The sequence below is a fragment of the Nannospalax galili genome, unplaced genomic scaffold (assembly GCF_000622305.1).
Source record: "Nannospalax galili isolate Female #2095 unplaced genomic scaffold, S.galili_v1.0 scaffold145, whole genome shotgun sequence".
Classification (NCBI taxonomy): domain Eukaryota; kingdom Metazoa; phylum Chordata; class Mammalia; order Rodentia; family Spalacidae; genus Nannospalax; species Nannospalax galili.
The window spans coordinates 2,053,202-2,073,549 of record NW_008353604.1 but is presented as its reverse complement, the minus strand read 5'-3'; positions in this window follow the sequence as shown (position 1 = coordinate 2,073,549).

Genomic DNA, 20,348 nt, shown 5'->3' with positions numbered 1-20,348 from the left:
TTCATAACATCTCTGGAGAGGCAGAAATAACCTTCTTCAAAAGCAAATGGGGAGGCTTTGATGTAAGCAGCATGTTGGTTCTCTGGAAGTCGCTCATCACTGGAGAGACAGTTAATGTCTTTCCCTAGTTCTGTGTTTCTTCCTGTTCCTGTCATTCTTCAAATACCTGCCTTCTGTCACCACGTTTTAACCCCTTTTCTCCAGGTTTGAAGAGTTGTAATGGAAAGCCCAGAGGAAGCGGGATCATAAAAGATCTGAAAACACTGTGGCTGGACATCCTGGGAGGACACGCGAAGGTCTTACACACTGGGAGGAATTTGCTTGAATTGCTTAGTTGTGCTTTAAAAAACAACCTGTGCCCCCAAAGAAAGGGCTAGAGCACACAGACTTGACCTTAGACTCAGCTTCAACATAAAGATGCATAATTGGTGGGTGTTTATGCACTTTTTCAGCTGGGGGGTAAGATATGTAGAGACATCAAGATGAACATGGAAGGGGCTGGAGAAATGGCTCAGGGGTTAAGACGACTTGTGGCTCTTGCAGAGGACCAGGGTTTGGTTCCCAGTACATATATGGAGGCTCATGATCATCTGCAACTCCAGTTCCAGATGATCTGATGCCCCCTTTTGACTTCTGCAGATACTAGACATGCAGGTAGTCTAAATACATGCACGCAGGCATATTCTTATATACTTAATAAATATTTGTTTAAAGATTAACTTTGTGAAGAAAACAGTGGGCAGGAAATGGGCATGAAATCCCCCAGCAGCAGGGCTTCATGTCAGAGACAGAGCACGTACATGAAAAGCTTGTGATACACAAATGTAGGAAAGGGCAGAAGCTGTCTTAAAGACCCACAAAGGGACACCACCACGGGGGATGAGAACCGTGTTGAAATTCTAATCTTTTTTAATTCTTTGACCCACTTCCATTCTTGGGTCCTTCTCTTTCTTAATGAACTATCTCTGTTTGTACCACCATTCATGGGTGCCCAGACAAATTCTTTGTTCCCAGACCAAAGGACTTAGATCTCTCCAATCCACCTCTATTAAAACCCTGGTGTTCAGAAGAAAGAAAAAAAATGACCAAGGTCACTAAGTACATGGATAGGAATTCAACTAGACCAATAGTAAGTTTATGCTTTCATAAATTTCAAAAAATATACCTGTATAAACCACCTCTACAATCTGAATATAAGACGATTCTATTACCCCAAAGATCATATCAATTTCCTGTTCACCCCAAATGTCTGCTATTAACTTTACCTTTTCTAGAATTTCATGCAGTTAAAATCTCAGAGTGTATATTCTTATATTAGAGCTTTGACTAGTCAGGTAGTAGATTTGAGATTTATACATTTTGGCACATGCATTAGAAAATTTGGTCTCTTTACCTGATTAGTCTTTCATCAAATGGACACAGTGATCTATCTATTCAGTCTCTTCTTGATGATGGACATTTGTGTTGTTTCCAATTTGTTGCTAAAACAGAGCTGCTATGAACACTCATGTACAGTCGTTTTGTAGATCTGTGTATATTGTTATTTTGACTACATATTATAGTAGGATTTGGAAACCCAAAGCTTACAATGAAGCATGCTGTTGGAGTTAGGGCAGAAAGATAAGTCAGTGGAGTGCAATACCAAGTATATGACCAATTAATTTTGTCATAGTTAGAAATGCAATTCAGTGTGGGGAGGGATCACCTGCTAACTTTTTGGCTTTTGTTTTACTAATCTTTGCTCCTACAGTGTTTAATATACTTATAATTTAATCCACTGTTCTGTTTTTTTTTTTTTCTTTTTTCAACTTGACACAAACTATTCTGGAGAGAAGGAACATCAACTGAGGAATTTCCCCTATCCACTTGGCCTGTGGGGATGTCTAGGGGACATTTTCTTCATTGTTAATTGATATAGGAAAGCCAAGCTTAATTCGAATGGTGTCATCCCTAGGCAGGTGGACCTGGGCTATATAGGAAATGCTGATGAGCAAGCCAGCTGATGAGCAAGCCAGGGTAGTAAGCCAGGAAGAAACATTCTTCCATAGACTCTACTTCAGTCCCAGCCCTCCGGTCTCTGCCTTGCGTCCTTTTCTTGCCTTGACTTCCTTCACTGATGGACTGTTAGTTGAAACAAACCTTTTCCTTCCCCATGTTGCTTTTTGTTTTGGTGTTTATCACATCAACGGAAAGCAAACTAGGATAGTATTGATCATATTTTGTCCTGGCGGTTGGCAACATTTTCTTCCAAACCATTGTTATGATCAATCATCCTGAACTTTGCTGTATCCTTTCACAGGATGTTTGCATTAAGCAAGGGGCAAAGTTATTTGAACTTGTTCCTTTAGAAGACTGCATCTAAGCATGGTCCTGATGGGTAAAGAGTTGTCTTTAGGGCTAATTTTGACCTTATTAAGGTATAGCTTTCCTGAGGTCACCAAATGCTCAGGAATGTATGGCAGACCTGGGTTCTGCTGGAAATGAGCTGTCACTGCTTCTGGTCATAGAAGAACTCTGGAAATCATTTGGTTCTTTTCTACTGATACTTTGTATAATTTCAGAGTGTGCATGTGCCAGGCGGTATTAAACAATACATTCAAAAGGACCACAGGATGATTTGGGAGATTTTTATCCTAGATTTCCCAGTGTTAGTCAGCTTGGGCTTCTGTATCCAGATGCTATAAACTAGATGTTGTAATCAACAGAATTTGTTTCTCTCAATTCTGGTGAGGGAGAGGAGAGGAGAGGAGAGGAGAGGAGAGGAGAGGAGGGGAGAGAGAGAGAGAGAGAGAGAGAGAGAGAGAGAGAGAGAGATTTCTCTTCTTATAAGAACCAAATCCTGTCATGGGAGCCCTACCCTTAGGACTTCATCTAACCTAATTATCTCCCACAGGGCTTACCTCCAGATACTACCATATAGGGGTTAGAGATTCTCCCTGGAATTTGTGTGTGTGTGTGTGTGTGTGTGTGTGTGTGTGTGTGTGTGTAGCAGGGGAGGCATGACTTTGTCTAGAGCAACCCTGTTTCCCTTGTTACTTTGTACTAGAAGATCTAGCCCTAAGAATCTTGCTGCCCTTGAAGCTTTGTCTACTTAACTCTGTATTATCAGCAAGTTATGCCCGGGGTACTCCTCGCACTGTGATGCCCACACGGCTCCCAGGCAGATATGGGAGTACCTGCGGGATCGCTTCACTTACTTTCTCACGGAAGCTGCAGTACTGCGGTGCCTTGCTCCCATGTGAGACGTCGCCTCTCGGTTTGCTCAGGTCTCTAGGTGCTTGAGGAGAGGAGATGCTTTGGCTGCTCAGACTCTCGTGTTGGGAGCAGACAGAAAGTGTAAACAACAGAAGTTTATTTCTCGTGTTGGAAGGCTAAGATTGGACTCCAGTGGGTTTGTCCTTAGGAAGATTTTCTTGCGCGTTGCCACGTTATTGACCCTTTTCATGGGCGGAGCAGGGTAAAGCACTGACAAGGTCCTTAAAAGTTTTTTTAATCATTTGTTTTACTTTTTTACGCTTATTTATCATGTTTGCATGTGCGCACATGCACACTCATGCGTGTGTAGTTGGTTCTCTCCTTCCACCACAGAGGCCTTGGCAATGGAACTCAGGTTGTCAGGGTGATGGCATGTACCGTCACCCTCTGGCTTGGATCTTTTGTATATGAGGAGTAAGGGTTTATACATCTTTATGAATTAGTTAACCACAAAAAAGCCTCACCTCCTTAAAAATATGTTGAGGGACAGGGTTTTGACATGGGATTTTTTTCATTTCACAACAGGAGAGTAAATATCTGATTTGCTTCTCCTAGGAAGTTTTGTTTTGTTCTTTATTTTGTTTTTCAATATAGCAGAGTACATGCTGTTGAGATTGATCTCTAGTTACAACTTAACCCTCCTGGGACCGACCTGGAAAAAGGAAACTAAGGCTGACAATGACAGAAGTCGTATTGTTCAGGTCCCTGTAAGACACTGAGAGCCGAGACCAGCTCTGGTTTGTTACCTGTGTCCCAGTGGGTGGAGTTCTCATTGGCACAGATATTATTTTGCCTGCTTTAGCACTGGTGCAAGGAACTAAAGAACATTTGTGGAATGTGGGAGGAAATGTCAATAGCCAGACCAGCTTTCTTCTACATGGCAACCAGGGGGTCAGAACCTAGGAAACTAACTTTAGAACCAAAATAAAACAACAATAAACGCCCGTTCTCCAGTTGCCTAGGTAAGAAACAGCCCAAGAACAAACAGGGCAGATATCTATATTCCAGGGGTACTTAAGTCAACATTGCGGGTAGGAGAGCTATACCTGGTTTTAAACATGTAGACCTTTCTTGTGTATCAAAGCAGTAAAGAAAGAGGTCAAAGCACTTCCTTCAACGGTATCTGGACCCCTGGCAGGGCCTGACACTAGGGTGTTCAAACAGGAGGATGCCCCAGGATGGCCTTGAGGCTGTCCTATACAGTCTCGGGCACATTGCTGAGACTGTTCTGAGCTAACAGAAGACCATTTGGGAAAAGAAAAAAAAAATAGTCCTTTTCCAGAAGTTCTGTTGGTGATATTTTAAATACGGAAATACTGTGACTAGATGTATATTAGCGGCTTTTCTCATTTCTATGACAAAACATGTGACAAGGCAAATTGCAGGTGGGAGGGTTCACTTTGGCTCATAGCTTGAGGGGATAAACTCCATCCTGGTAGGGAAGGCATGACAACGTCAAACAGCTTCATTCTGCCTGCAGTCAGCAAGCAGGGAGAGATGAAAGCTGGTAGTCAACCTCAGCTCATGGGATGGCACCACTCACATTCAAGGTAGATCTTCCTTCCTCAGTTAATTCACTCTGGAGCCCCTCCCAGACATGCTCACATGACTATGTCCTAGATGATTCCAAATCCAGTCAAGTTGACAGTGAAGGTTAAGCATTGGTGACATCTGAGGTCTTAAACCATATACCACAAAGAGATAAAGACTATAACTTGGGGAAAGAAGGAAAATATATTTGCTATGTAATTATCTCTAGATGTTTTGTGAAAGGGTAAGATTAGGTAGTTGAATCCCAGATGTACCCATTGCCAAGAAATTTTTTGAAATCATGATTTAAAAAAAAAAAAAACTTAAGGCAACAAGATGGCTCAGAAGATAAAGGTGACTGCCACCAATCCCTGATGACTTGAGTTCAGTCCCTGGAACGCACATGGTAGATGGCGAGAACTTATTCTTGCAAGTTTCCTCTAACCGCCACATGTGTGGAAACACACACACACACACAGACACACACACACACACACACACACAGATTAACATTTAAAAAATCTCCGTGTTTTAGCTACCTACTTTTGCTACAACTAATTACCTTAGCAATCTTAGTAGTTTAAGACAACAAAAATGTCTTACTTTGGATTTCTGGAAGTCCAGTGTCAAGATGTCACAACACCACGTACCCCGGGAGGTTCCAAGGAAAGACAATTTCCTTGCCTTCCATCAACCAGGACCCACCTGTCCTTTGACGTCTATGCTTTCTCCTGTCACAGTGTTCGCTTTGATCTTCACGTTCTTCCTGACTCTGACCCTCCTTTCACCTTTTTGGATAGACCCTTGACTGCACACCATCTCCTCACATAGTCTCCCCAGGTTAGCACATCTGCACAGACTCCTGGTAGTACATGAGGTGATATGTGCATGGATGTGGACAGAATCCTCTTTGGAAGCACTGGTCTGCTGTCATCCATTCTGTCGTTTCAAAAATTTCAGAAGACCTGTCCCATTCTTTCCGTATTCAGGGAATGTGATGGGCTTGCTGTTAGCATAGCTTAAAATTCCCATGCCGAAACATTGACCCTCTGTTTAGCTGATGGTGAGACTGCCAGAAGGTAGTGAAGGTATCCTGGTTAGCCTTTGTCAACGTGACACAACTTTGCGATACTTGGGAAGAGGGAACCTCGATTGAGGAATTTCTCTATCAGACTGGCCCAGGACCATGTCTGTGGGATATTTTCTTAACTGTGGGTTAATGTGCGAGGGTCCAGCCTGCTGCTGTGTGGTGCCTTCCCTAGGGAGGTGAGCCTGGGACTTATGAGAAAAGTAGATGATCAAAGCTGGTAAACAAGTCAATAAGCAGTGCTCCTCCATGGTCTCTGCTTCAGTTCCTGGATGCAGATTTCTGCGCTAAGTTCTTGCCTGATTTCCTTCTGTGATGGAAGCCTTTCCTTTCCGAGTTGATTTTAAATAGTGTTTCATCATAGAAACAGAGAAGCAAATTAAGACATGAGGTCATGAATAGGGCCAGTGCTTTAATAAAAGGGACCCTAGTGGGCATTCTGGGATTAGTAGAAATAGTTTCTAATACAATGAGAAGTTGTAATAGTTTCTAATACAATGAGAAGTTGGCCATCGGCAGGCAGGAAGAGGACCTCACCAGATTCTATCATATGGACACACTAATGTCAACCATTCCATCTCTAAAATCCTGAGAAATACTGTGTAAGTCATGCAGGTTATGGTATCACACTTCGGCGTTGTGACCTCACCATTACAGGGAACATGCATGAGGAAGATGTGTGTTCCTTTGTTTGGTCAAGAGTCACCTGTGGTCTTCTGTTAGCGTGTTTCGAAGGACTGTTCTGAGCTCCGGTTTCTCAGGCAAGATGTTCATCTTTACAGGTTATAGTCTAGGAGAACTGCATCATACCTGTTTTTAAAAGCTGAAAATGGGAGACGTGGTACAGTTGGTGGAGTGCTTGCCTAGCGTACGGGAAGCCCTGGGCTCAATGCACAGCACTGCAGAAAACTGGGCATGGTGTCGCAGAGCTATAACACCAGCAGGTGGACGGTAGAGGTACAAAGATCAGAACGAAAGCTAACCTTCAGCTGCATGTAAGTGTGAGGCCAGCCTGGGCTACTTGAGACCAAAACCAAACAAACCAACAAGTCCTTGGAACCATGTGACTATCCCAATATATGCTATGAAACTGTGGGCACACAATGCACAGTAGTGACACTCACAACAATGCACGTCTTTTCTAGGCTATTGAGGGAGAGATTATTCACGTCCTTCCCTGCTGCCTACCGATTACAAAAAGAGCCTGTAGTCACAGAATGAAAAAAAAAACCATATTTTCCTGTGTTTTGGGCCTAGTTCATTGGGCGTGTGTGAGATACTTGTATTTAATGATTATTTTAATGGTATTTTAAGTCACAGGGCTTAGATTGCTGCCCACTCTTGCCAGTTCTTACATGTTTTTTTTATGTCTTATGAGTCTTGTTATTCAAATCTCACTGGGTAGTACCAGGACTTATCTTTTCGCCATGAGCTGAGCTGTGCCAAGAACATCATTGACCTTGGTAAATAATACCAGCATTGTGGCTGTGACAGGGAAGGGAAACAATGTTTTTAGAACCTCAGTTCCCTTGCTTGGAACCCACTTGTCTTTTAATAAACTTTGGAACTGGAGAGTCTCTGAACGAAATCCCTTTATCATCTTCATCATTTTAATAATGTAAACAACAGTGCATAGGTGTGGCATAAATGATCAGTTTTGTGATAACATGGGCACTTCAGAAAAGTAATTGAAACCTACTATGTGCACACTACTGTATCTAGGGTCCTGTTATTAAATATATTTCTGGATCTTTGGCCTCAGGATCCCCCCAAATGGTGATATATGTTTTGTACATATGCATGGATATGTGTATATGTTTATGAATGAACACATTAGCAACAGGTCTATTCCATATTGAAATGCAAGTGCAATATTTGTAAATTGCAACTTTTAAAATAAAGTTGAAAATTGGATTGTTTTTAGTAATATTTTTATTTATTCTTTGAAAAGTTCATATGTATGTACGACATATCTTGCTCATATCAAGCCCCACTCCCAATTTCTCCACTGAAGGAATACTCCCTAAATAAACAAATTTTCTGCTCAAGAATTTTTAGTATTTGCAATGCTTCTTGAGCTTGGCAGGCATCTTGGGGGACAGTGAGGATTCTGCAGACCACTTAGCCTCTAGTCCTTTTTTCTCTTGGACTCTCAGGACATCAAAACTAATTATGTATGTTCTAGAATAATTGGTGATTCTTGAATTTGTTCATCACAGATTTAGGTAAGATGGGGGAACATGGGAGAGAAATACCCATTCAGTGCATGTGGGCGTGCATGTGCATGAGTGTGTGTATGCATGCACACGTGCATGCATGTGTAGTGACAGATCTAAGTGTGGACATGATGGGAAAGATGTTCCCATGGGGATAAAGTTACTGAAAAGTTTAAAAGAGAATTCCTCTCTCTCTTCTCCGCCCTTCCCTAGGGTATGGGCTCTGAACCACACTCCCACTCGCTCACTAAAATCCCATAATAATACAGCTACAGATTGCTTTGTGAGGCCTTGCTGACTTGCAGTTGCTTTGATGTAGGTATAGCAATGGATTCAGAAATTTTTTGCTTCGTGAAATTGGACTCTCTGGAAAGTCCCACTTCTCTCTTCCTCCTTGAAGCATGCCCACAGTGGTTGCAACAATATACTATGGCAACTTAAAAAAATCAAAGTTCATAAAGCCTCTCTCATTGTTCACTATGTCTTAGGGATGTTACTTTGATGTCTTCCCGTTACTGTGGGCATCGTGTCCAATGAAGAACAAATTAAAAAGAGGTGTGTGTGGCTGGATGTTTAATGGGATGAGGAGTAAAGGAATAAGCAAATTACTCAGTGTGACTGGTTACGTAACTGAGACAGTTGCATGCTATACTTACATACAAACAACTATCATGTCAAGGTTCATGGGAAAGCATATTCACCTGTATTTTTGAAGGACAAATTCAGGTTCTTAAATGGAACAGACAGGAAGAACATCCAACACTGTAGAAAAGTACCTATTCTTTCAGGCACAGAGAGCCAGAGGTTATCTAGGATCCTAGAACATCATCAGATAGTGGGAAAATGTTGGAGGAAAGCCTTATGGGCAAGATGTGAAAAGTTAACATCTGTCCAAGCAGAAAAAGCAAGATCTTCAGACCTTATATCAGTGACATATTTGTTACAATATTCTCTTGTTATTTTTATTTTATGCGTATGAGTGTATTGCCTGCATGTATGTGAGTGCACCCGTGTCATGCAATGCCGCGGAGGTCAGAAGAGAGCTTTGGATTCCCCTGGAACTGGAGTTAAGGAAGGTTCCTAGCCACCATGTAGGTGCTGGGAATCAAACCTGGGTCCTCTGCAAGAGCAGTCAGTGCTCTTAACCACTGAGCCATCTCTCCAGCCCCATCAGTGACATATTTTTTAAAAATCAACTTTATTTATACATTTAGTCAACAACAGTTTATGATGTGCTTAACTGCAGGCATTTTGGAAAAAAAATTGATGGGTAGATTATAAACATAAATCGGAAATTCAGAAGGTATGCTTTTCTGTGGGGGAAATAATACATAAGAGGAAAGCCTGGGAGGTTAAACTGCAAGATGCAGGAATGCAGATATTACACACACGTGCATAAGAGATGTGGGCAGAGCTATGTGTGGCAGGAAGAGGATGTGAGCAGAAGAAAACATCCACAATGGTATTAGCTTCTATTTAGCTAAAAATCAAGTCCCTCCAAGAATAACACTAAACGTAAAGTTAGTGATTAGAAGAGAGATATTTGTACTGCAGTCAAGAAGATTGTTTTTCGAAGAATATCTCTGTATTGTGAAGTTAATAGGAGCTCTGTTTTCAACCCCATCATCCCATGGGGATCCAGGAAGGAACTGACCTGATCCATTTCTCCCTAGAGACAATCAAAGTCTTCTTTAAAAATACCAGTGGAGAGCCGGGTGTGGTGGCGGACGCCTTTAATCCCAGCACTTGGGAGGCAGAGGCAGGAGGATTTCTGTGAGTTCAAGGCCAGCCTGGTCTACATAGTGAGTTCCAGGCCAGCTGGGGCTACAGGGAGACCCTGTCTCCCTGCCTCAAAAAGACCAAAAAAAGGAAAAAAAAAAAAAAAAAGAAAAGAAAAATATCAGTGAAGATTTATGTCAAGCATTTCCAGTGGTCATACAATACTCAGAGGCCAACAGGGATTCCATAAATGAGAGAGAGAGAGAGAGAGAGAGAGAGAGAGAGAGAGAGAGAGAGAGAATGCTGTTGGACTGAGTTGAGTCTCTGACTGAAGACTAGTGCATGTAGAATAAATGTCCTACTGACTCAGGCTTTAAACAAATTTCATAAAGTTCCTAACTGAACTACATTTTTGTCGATTGCAATATTTAATATCTGTGGTTCAAGCACTTTGCTTTTGACACTTAGTTATACTACTAAATGGTAGGATCTTATATGATTCCAAAGTACCAATGCTTCACCAAACTTCTGCAGAAAAGTTCTTCCAAAGCAAAAGAGTCTTTGATCTTCTGTTATCACAAAGCCAAGGTCAGGGAAATGGTTTGCAAGAAACCCTTCGGATCAGGATCAGGGTGAACATATATTAGCCAGGAGAAAAGGCAATCATAAACAGTTACTCTTTGCCTTTCTATGTGTTAATGTTATGTTTATGTTATGTGGGGTTGCTAAAAGACAGCAATTCTATCGTGTTATAGGCTATAGAAATACTGAGATTTTTGTCTTGATAACATTTTCTGATTTAGAAAAGAGCTTAAAAAGTTATTATGGTGTCTGTCGCATGGAGTGACAGGTTTCACAATTACATCTTTCTTCAAATATGTCATGTAATGTACTTTGATGATATTCGTTCTCTGTTATCTTCTATCCCATTCCCCCACACATCTCATTCCTCCTCCCAAATAGTCCCCTTTCTAAATTTTATGCATATATATCACACGTGTATATATGACATATATACTTATATATATCCTAGATTTCACACAGAAGAGAGAAATCATATGATATTTATCTTTTCTGGATCTGGCTTATATAGCTTAAAATGATGATCTTCAATTCAATCTAATTTTTGAAAATGAAGTAATTTTGTTCTTCATGATTGGATAAAACACCATTGCATAAGCTAATCCAGTGATTCGGCTATAAACCAGAAGAAACAAGCATCTCTGAGCATCTCTGCAGTATGCTGTATAAGGTGCTTTCGGGTACATTTCAGAGTGGGAGACGTGGATCATAAGGTAGTTCTAATGTTTGGTTTCATGAAGATGCTCCATATTGATTTCCATGTTCTAAAGGTTCATAAAATATAATGATGGAGAGACTTGTTTGTTAAATATCATATATTTGGCAACTGAAGCATTTTTCAAAGGTAGATAAAACGCCAGTATCGAAGAGTGGATATACTTGTATGGGGACAAGCAGATAAGGCTTATAATCTCAAGAACTTTCCTTTTCTCTTCAGTGCTAAACTTTTTCTTTCTCGACTTTCTTTACACACATAACTTGACGTCAGGCTAGATTTAGGTTCCAAAGCATCTTGCTTGCAATGGATCTAGGCACCCAGCTTGTGAGTCCTGTGCTTAACCATACTGCCATAAACATTTTTAACGCTGTTAAATATATATTTGAAAATAACGATGATAATAAAATCACATCCATGTGGAGTGGGATGGAAAGGACCAGGAGGAATAAGAATGGAAATATGTCTTAAAAAAATGACAATATGGTTTTTCATTGATTCAAAAATAAATGAAACCTCCCCATTTTTGTCAGAACACAGAAAAATACCCTGAAATAATATAGCTCAGCTTTGATTTGTATCCCTGCAATACGGTGTTACTTTTATCCCCCACAGTGGAGGATCAGGGTGGCACACAGAGGCTATAGACGACTGTAGCCCACTGTGAAATGTTTAGTAGATATGATGATTAATGAAACGGACCTTGAAACCAGAAGTCCCAGCTGACTTGCCTTCTGTTAAAAACCCTATGACCTGAACATTATGAGTTCTGACTTTGCTTCCCATGGAAACATGATCTGAAATGCTAAATGAGCTCCTTAGATATCAGTGTGACCATGGCTACCTGATCAGTGCACATAGGAGAAGACATCTTTACTCTGGGGCTTAGGGTCACGTGGGACTGAAGCTTCGGGGATTTTGCAGCCACTGAAAACACACTAGCATCATAGATGAGTTCTCTTAGGCCCATGTTGGAATAAAAAGACAAAAACATATGTACATTATAGCAAATTCACTTTAGTGGAGAGAAGCAAATCATATGATCCCCTGGCCCTTTAGCAGAGCAAGAATATGACAGGAACCCCTAGAGGGTGGAAGAATTTTACACACACACACACACACACACACACACACACACACACACACTAGGAACACCTTGTAGTGTATACAGAATAGAAAATCCCAGAGTCAGGGACTTCAGGTGCTATGTATACAAAAGAGGGAGAAAGTTCTGAATAATTTAAAATGTTTAGCTTGATTACTTAGTTCCAAGAATTACCTGGGATAATTGGATAAACTCCAAGCAAGTGAGCAAATACCTTAATTATTTTTTTTACTTCCATCTAGATAACTGTAAAGCTATTTCTTCTGTGGTTTTGAGCAGTCACTGTAGCCCATAGAATCCTTTGCACGTGGTGCTTTCATGCTGTGAAACTGTCCACCTTTATTGGTTAAACATAGGCAAAAAGCTGTAGGAAGGCACAGTTGCTCACGTCTTCCTACACTATTTCCTGATCATATATGACTCAGCAAAGAGGTTTAAGAATACACCAGTGGTTGGGGCTGGAGAGATGGCTCAATGGTTAAGAGCACTGAGCTACTCTTGCAGAGGACACATGTTTGGTTCCCCAGCACCTACATGGCAGCTAACAACCATCCACAACTCCAGTTCCAGGGGATTCATCATCCCTTTCTGGCCTCCTTAAACATTTGCAAGCGTGGGTGCACATGCATACATGCAGGCACTGATTCATAAATAAATAAATGAATAAATAGGTAAATAAAAAAATAAAAAAACATACAAGTGCTTAGAATTGATGACCAGGGTCTGGAATAATACTATGTTGAACTTTTTCCTCGTTTTTATTCTTGTAATGGTTCACTCTTTTATTATTATTATTATTAATTATTATTATTTATTATTATTGGTGTGTGAGTGTATTTCCTGCATGTATGCAAGTGCAACTGTGTTGTCTGACAGAGGTCAGAAGACGGTGTTGGGCTTCCCTGGAACTGGAGTTAAAGATGGTTCCGAGCCACCATGTGGGTTCTGGGAATCGAACCTGGGTCCTCAGCAAGAGCACGCAGTCTTCTTAACCACTGAGCCGTCTCTTTGGCCCCAAGTTCACTCTTTAAATGCTATTCTCCAGGAAAGTCATGATCCTGCTAAAATAAGAGTCAAAACTTTGCTTCATTCCTCCCTGTGTAGTCAGGGCTCAAAGCTGGTCAGTCCTGGAATAAAACTGAATGAAAATGCAATGAATTGATGGCATGAAGGATTTTAAAGCATTGAGAATACCACAAGGGAATTTAGTGAATACGTCACTTTGTTCAGAGGAATTCATAGTATAACATTAGGAGATTGAAAGTAAAATAGTTTTAAAATATGAGAAAGAAAATGCCAAGAGCGTAGACCAGGAAGAGGTTTGGTGATTGATTTGAAAGAAGAGAAATCCAAGCAAAGGACTAAGCAGAACACAAGTAGATACGGTTCAGGCTTCTATTTCTAAAGTATCATAGGAGATAAGTTTGGTTATATGTTTGCTCTGTCTAAAACTGTTTCTGTGTATAACTAGTGTTTATATTTTGAGTGAAGAAAACAGGAAAATATGTAATATAAACAACTTTTTAAAAAATGTTTCAAAGGTATTTTACTATTTATATATGTATGTTTGTGTCTATATATGTGTCTGTGGACACGCATACAGTTGCACTTGGAGGCCAGAAGAGGGCATCGACCCCCCTGGAATTGGAGTTATAGGCAGTTGTGCACTGGCCAATGTGGATGCTAGGAATCTAATTCTGGTTTTTGAAGGAGCAGAAAGCACTCTTCTCGCTGATTCATCTCTCCAGTCCCTCTTGGACAACTTCCTTACAGAGGGTTGAAGTGATTCATTCTGCACATGGTTTGTAGTAGAGTCTTTTCTTAGATTGTGAGAGGACCATGTGTTGCCACCCATGTGGAATTGTGCTACACACTAGAGTTAATATAATGCAAAAATTACGTTTTTGCACAAAATGTTTATGAGTGACGTGTCGTGCTTCCTGTGTGCATAACCTTGGAAGCACATGTTGATGGAGAGCATCCTTTAACCTGCATCCTGTGAAGTGGTAATACCCCACCAGCCATGTCTACACGTAGTGTGAAGGATAACCAAAATTGCTTTTTTTGTGTGAATATCTACTCCTGGAGTATTGGAATTGTTTATTATTGCAGAATAGCCTTGGGTCTTTATTTGCTGACACAGGATACTACACATATGATTACATAAAGATTTCTGTCCCTCTCACCTGTAAGCAGTTGTTATTTTACTCATGTCTAAGATGGTTCTGAATCTCAGATGGATCTGATTCTTCTGAAATACAAAATTTAATTTTATATTTATTTTTCATATTTATATATTATTTTTATCATAGTATGTATATTAATACAAAATAGATTTATTTTTACATATAGTACAAAATAACAATGAATTTGTTTTTGTAATATCTGAGTGAGAAGTTGAGGAAAAGATGTAGGAATCTTCTCATAAACTTATTAAGAAAGAACAGAAATAATAATTCCTTCAAACAGCTCAGCAGTTCCTTCATCCACTGCCTTTGTCTCCTTTACCTTCTCATAGAGTTTCTACAAACCAGAGACACTAGGTGGTCCTCTGACTTCCTTTGAGTGCCAAGGCCCACACAGCTTCTCCTGCATGCACCTCTCTGTATAATAAAAATGAATAAATAAAACAAATTTATAAACAATGACCATCTGTGACCAGTTGTGGAACTTTGTAATAGTTTGCATCTGTTGCAAGAGAAGCTTCTTTGATGAGAAGCGATTGGCATATTTGTCGTTAATATAGTGATCCATATTCAACATATTCAACATTCAAACATAGTAAGAAATTATGTTTGTCTAAGAATGTGACATCATTGGGGATCTATGATCTCTCCAGTCATATGTATCTGATAGTGTTTACAGTACCACACATGGGTTCTTTCCCAATGAGCAGGCTTTAAATGTAATTAGGTAGCTGTTGATTACTCCCAAGATAAAAGTGCCACTGCTGTCCCAATATAGTTTGGTGTGCTAGACACTGCTGTAGTTATTAGGCCTTAAAGCTGGACTTTCTTCACACTCTTTGATAGACTAGTAGTTTGAATACATGAAATGAAAATAGCAAATGATCTAGTTAGGAATTTATATCAAATAAAAAGAAAGGGGTCTAGATTCTAGTATGGCTAGAGAAGTTTCACTTAGAAAGAGGTGACTGTGGGCTTCAGGCTAGGCAAGATGCTTAAAAACAAAACAAAACCCAGAATCTGAATAAGACCAGCCATTGGGCTACAAAAACCAGATGGTCCAGGATTTGAAATTATAATAAGAACAAAATACAAGTTAAGTATTTTTCTCCGGGGGTGGCGAGATGTCTCAGTGGGTAAAGAAGGTACTAACTGAGAAGTCAGATGACATAGGTTCCATAGGTAGAAACCACAGGATGGAATGAGAAAACTAATTTCTGCAAGTTGTTCTCTGACCTCTCCACATGTAGCATGTAGCACAATGTACATGTATGTATATATGTATACACGTGCATGCACACACAGTAATGTAAAAAAACTTTTTTAAAAGCTAGCTTTAACCAGTCTGGTAGAATGGAATACCTTAAAGGTAGCTACATCATCATCTGTGAAGTTTTGAATTTGTTTCCCAACATGAGCTCACTATAACTTTTGGTGAAATAACTCTGAAAACTTAGTTAGCTGTGTGACATTACCAGCCTTTATCAAAGCAGTGTGGAAGAATGTTCACCTGCAATAGCTTCACTTTTCTTAAATGTCACATAAATACTCTGAAAGGGTTTATTCAGTCTACTGATTTTCTCCTTATACTGGGTGATGTTTATTTGGTTAGATGTTTCTTTTTGTTGCAGTTAATTCGCTTTTGTTGATTTATTTGTTTTTTACACAGGATGTTACTGTGTAGCCTAGGGTGGTCTTGAACTCCTGATCCCCTTGCTTTTACCTCTTAAGTGCTGGGACTGCAGAAGTGCACCACCACACTACAGTGCTAAAAATACACTTCACTTAATCGAAAGCAAAGTCTTTTCCAAGTGAGAGAAGTTACGGAAAACAGTGATCTGAATTTAAACTTAGACTTTTAGCCATTACCTTGAAATGACATGCACAATGTCACACAGAGGCAAAATCTGGATTAGAACAAGGTCCCCCTAAATTCTAGCAAAGGGTCCTTTTGATGCATCCCCCACTGTCATTTAAAAATAAATGACCCATTCAGAGCATTACGATTGATGAGTGAGATTTCACTGGACAGTCTGGAAGATTCTGAGCCTCATTTACTGAACTTTCCTTCCTCTGATCAAGAAAGGAAAATCCCGATGAGATCAGTTTTATGGCATTTAAAATGGATCCGTCCCTTTGGTCCAAGAAGGCCTTGTGGGTGGGAACGACACCATTAACTGATGGTTTATGGCTTCAGGGAAATATTTGGACATCCTGTTTGCTTGATCAGCAGTTAAACCCCAGGTTGCTGTTTTGACCTTGGTTCACCCAGAAGATTATTTCTATAAACTTGAAAACTGAAACCAAGCAAGATCACACACAAGAAAAGTCCAGAGGAAGAAAGTCAAATCTTTTGTTTATCTCTAGGGTGTGAACTTCAGCCAAACACTATACTACTGTTCCCTCACTGGAAACAAGGTGATTTGCATACCCCTTGGGTTTTAGCTCCTGATTAACTATGTAAATAACTTTATTCAACAGAGTCTCCCCTTCTCCCTTGGGTTTTGGCCTTCAGGACCCTTCACTAATGTTTGTGAGGATTAAACAATGAACATTAAATATCAGCAGTTTAGAAAACATGGGACGGTCCTGTGGAAAATGTCATATTAAAATATAAGTAGTCTAAAATAAACACAGTTTTATTAACAATTATGTTTCCCAATGGCTAGCCATAATTATCTTTCTATTTGATGAATAATATTATGAAAAACTTTGGAGTCTGACTCCCTGCAGCTCACAGCACATAAATATGAATGATAAGAGTTATTAGCAACACATCACACTGGATTTAGGGGCTGCAGCTTGGTTGCACTGCGATCTCACACTTGAGTACCTCCAGGTGATCATCACTTTGTAGAGAACTTTATGGTTCACGGGGCCCTGAAATAGGTTATGCTTTCGGTTTCTTTCTTAAGCTTTGTTTCTTTAAACAGCACAGAGTTAATATAAGTATTAGCCTTTAAGTTGCTCACACAAAGAAACAAGGCTTAAGAATTTAGCAGTATTCATTCATATTAGCTCAAGTGGCCTGGAGCTCACCATGCAAGCTAGGCTGGCTGGCCAAAGAGCCATCAGGGATCCACCCCTCTCGAGCTCCTTAATCCTAGGATTGCAAGAACACACCACCACGCCCAGCTTTTTACAGGGGTGCTAGGGGTGGAACTCAGGTCCTCATTCTTTTGTAGCAAGCTCTTTGCCAGCTGAGTTGTTTTACCAGCCCTTTTCAATATTTCTTCATGTGTGATTCGGCAAAAGTGATATCTTCCATTCAAGTGTTGATCCATACGCCATATAGGGACACGATGAGAACAGGAGGTAGAAAATAGACAGACAGGGGCTGGAGAGACTGCTCAGTGGTTAAGAGCACTGGCTGCTCTTGCAGAGGACCTGGGTTCGATTCCCAGCACCCACATGGTGGTTACAAACCATCCTTACCTCCAGTTCCAGGGGAATCAGAAACCCTCTTCTGACCTCCGCAGCATTGCATGACACGGGTGCACTCACATACATGCAGGCAATGCACTCATACACATAAAATAAAAGTAATAAATAAAATAAAGAAAACAGACAGTTTAGGATGAAAAAAACCCCTACGGAAAAGGGACCTGTTTCTTTCTTGGCTAAAAGCTGCAACTGTTTTTGGCCTGTCAGCAGTCTCTTACTTTCCTGAGGCCAAAGATGCTAGAAATAGCTAAGCTAAAAATGTCTCTCTGGTTTCACCAATGGCCAGAGGCTGGGGATGCCAAAAAAGGGGGTCTGCTTTTTCCCTATCTCTTTTTCCTAAAGGAGTACATTTGGGGTTCCTGGAAACCTTACTGAGGATGTGACAGAAACCACAGGTACCTGGACATGTGGAACGGGAAGACTCACCTGCTCATCTCCCCCTTCCTGCCTCGATCCACCAAAGCATCATTAGCTTCAAGTCAGTGAGGCTCAGCGGCACCTCACCTCCAGGCACCCCTCTTGCTGTACAGGAGCTCTAAATTCTTTCCCTCCCCTAAGCTCCCTACAACAAAATACTTGTCTCAAAACCTCACCCTCCGTAATTCATGAATTTCATTCCTCGAATTTGTTTTTTTAAGTATTTTATTTATTATTTTTATTTCACGTGTATGCATGTATTGCCTGCGTGTAGGTAACTGCACCCGTGTCATGCAATGCCCGTGAAAGACAGAAGAGGCTGTTGGATCCCCTCGGACTGGAGTTAAGTACAGTTGTTAGCCGCCATGTGGGTGCTGGGATTCGAACCTGGGTCTTCTGCAAGAACAACCGGTGTTCTTAACCACTGAGCCATCTCTCCAGGCCCTCAGTCCTCAGATTTGTACAACAAGAACCCAAAAGTCTCTGGCTTGAGTTGGCTGTGGGGGCCATTGAGATACTGAGACTTCAGCCTCTCAGACTAAGCACAACAGAGCCCAGAAAGGTTCTGTCTCACTCTCAAACAAACCCTGCTACCTCTGTATCAGATTTACATATGGACATAAATAATACCCACGAGCAAGCTGTTGCTAAGGGCATGATTATTTTCAAGGCTATCTGAAGAAGTTTCCCCCCAAAGAAACTAGTTCTAGATTTCCCTTTAATCACCCAGTTCTAAGCAACAATGGAGGGAGACCTATAAATTCACTAGAATTATAATGTTGATTAATATATGCACAGAATTTATGTGTCAAATAAGAAAAAAATACATATTGTATAATAATAGACAAAATATGTATATAATAAAACTAGCAAAGCAAAGTGTAATATGCATGTCAGAATCAGCCCACTGAAAAGGAAAATAACAAAGGGGCGGGGAGACCACTGAGCTCTAGGGTCTCTAGGTTCTTTGACTCCAGTAAAGCTTTGCTAAAATAACACAAGCCCTATAGCTTACTAATTTTCTCAGGCCAATATTTGGGTATAATTTGTGTGCTTTATAGGCCTGGAAAACCCACAAGAGGCCCCAAATTGCTGACGTAACTGTCTTTGAATTTAACAAAGCCCATTACCATGTCAGTGAGGAGGATGGGTGGAAAGCTCAGGGGGGCAGGGTTTCTAGGCACCCAGAGGGGCTTTCAAAACAGCTACTGAAATAATAAACTCCCTTGATTTTTGGCACCAACAGGGCAGTTTTCACAGTTCACTTCTAATCGCAGATAATTCTTTTTTTATTATGTCATTTTTAGACACTGTTATTGCACACAGAGCAAATTGTGTTGCCATGTGACTGAAAACTGTAAACTGCACATATGATATCAGTCCTGACAACAGGGGACTGTCTGCAGTCTAGGATTTAGAAGTAGGAGGGTGAGAGGCAAGGAGGGAGGGAGTGAGCATGTGTGTATATGTGTGTGCGTGTATATGTGTGCATGTGTGCATACGCATGTGAGTGCATGTATGTGTGCATGTATGAGAGTGTGTGCATATGTGTATGTGTTAAGGGTATGGGTGCATGTATGTGTGTGTGTGCGTGTGTTTCATAGGTCCAGTCTCTTTTTATTTTCAGAATAGATTTTTTAGTTGCTTTATTTGGTTTGCTTTTGGAGACAGGGTCTCCCTGTAGTCCCAGCTGGCCTGGAACTCACTATGTAGACCAGGTTGGCTTCAATCTCACAGAGATCCGTCTTCTTCTGCAGCCTGAGAACTGGGATTAAAGGCATGTGCTACCACACTCCACATCAGAATAGATTTTATGATGTTGAAAACCTGAACTGGACTGTCTGTCATCTGTGTCAAGAAGTTAATAACCCGCTTATCATTTTACCAGTAAAGTTTTGTACAAATTCTGGAGAGAGATTAGAGCAACCACATTTCATACAATTCCCAGCCAAAGAGATTATATCCTAGAGGTCAGGACAGGAAGTGAAAACACATTTTGTCTTAGACAACACAACTTTAATTGAAAAGATGAGAAGGGAAGATGGGGGAGGGGAAGAGAGAAAGAGGAAAGCTTGGTTTTTATTTAGAAATA